The sequence below is a fragment of the Ornithorhynchus anatinus genome, chromosome 5, assembly GCF_004115215.2.
Source record: "Ornithorhynchus anatinus isolate Pmale09 chromosome 5, mOrnAna1.pri.v4, whole genome shotgun sequence".
NCBI lineage: Eukaryota > Metazoa > Chordata > Mammalia > Monotremata > Ornithorhynchidae > Ornithorhynchus > Ornithorhynchus anatinus.
In genome coordinates, this window is record NC_041732.1 from 89,412,617 (window position 1) to 89,413,902 (window position 1,286).

Here is a 1,286-nt window from a genome sequence, read left to right on the forward strand (position 1 = left end):
GGATCCCACTCAGGATGATTTTCTTGGTGGCTCAGATTGCCAACCAACCATCTGACTTCCCTCCACAATGAGGATTGTTAAAAGCATAGATGATTAGAGACAGAGATGGGGAAATTTTCTCCCAAGGAAGTTTTTAAGAGGAGTTGCAGTTTTCATTGATGTGATTTCGCCTTAAGGAAGAGAGGTAGGGTAGAACTGTAGACCCCTCTCAGGGTTGCACCTGGAGAGTTTCCAGTACTCTACCAGTCATGACTACAGGACAGAGAGTCAGGCAGAGGCCTACCCTTTCCATTTCTAGCTTGGGCAGGGGCTAGTGAGTGGAAGGCAATCTGCTACAAGTCAAAACTCACCTGTGCTGGGCAGCAGTGGCATGGGAGAGAGTCGGGGGCAGGACTCTCTTACTGTGGAGAAAGAGGCAGTGGTAAACCACTTCCATATTTTTACCAAGAAAACTCTATGGATATGCTACAGGTACAAATGCAGATGGAGAGCGGGGCGTTCTGGGAGAGATGTATCTATGGTGTCACTATGGGTTGGTCCCGACTCAACAGCATAAGACAACAACAACAGAACCCTAGAACCCATTTCTTGGGTCTGAGAGTCTACAACTCTCTAGACTGTAAACTTCTTATGGGCAGGGGATGTGTTTTCTAAATCTAATGAATCATTCCTACCCAAGAATTTAGCACAGTTTTCTGCATATGATCAAAGCTCAATAAATACCATTGATTGATTATAACAGTCATCAGATGCAAAGTCCCAAATATGATATTTAAGAATTAATAATGTAGTCTCTAATTGACCTAGCATACGGGAGAGTTAATTGATAATTTGACCTAGATAATCTACTCTCCTGGGGTCGATCACTGGTAATTAATGGGACTGAAACACTGCCTGGAAGCAAACAGCCCTGAAGTAATACTTGCTGCACCCTACTCTTCTGGGATGGACATATGCAGAGAATGGGATGACAACAGGATACCCAAGCAGCTGTAAGCAAGAAAGGCAGAAAATAAACTTTAAGGACACTCTGAAAAACAACTTCCAAAAACGTGGCATACGTATTGACTTCTGAGGAAATAGCAGTGACAGATAAACCAGCTCTACATGCAGTGAATAATGACGCTTGGCTGAACATCAGTCTAATGGAATATAGGGACAAACAGTGTGACACTTTGCAAATAGCAGATATAGCTGAAATCAGTACCTATTTGGAGGCAGTGTGCCTTCACATTTCTTGTTGTGCCTGCTCACATGGATGGGAATTACCAGCAATAATGTTACCT

General features: G+C 43.3%; 1 non-coding gene across 1 annotated transcript; it reads left to right on the forward strand.

Annotated features, from left to right (window-relative positions):
* Positions 1-202: 202 nt before the first annotated feature.
* On the forward strand, positions 203-340 carry LOC114812662. Its single transcript, XR_003760313.1, has one exon. It is a non-coding gene; the product is annotated as a small nucleolar RNA SNORA7 (small nucleolar RNA).
* Positions 341-1,286: the final 946 nt, after the last annotated feature.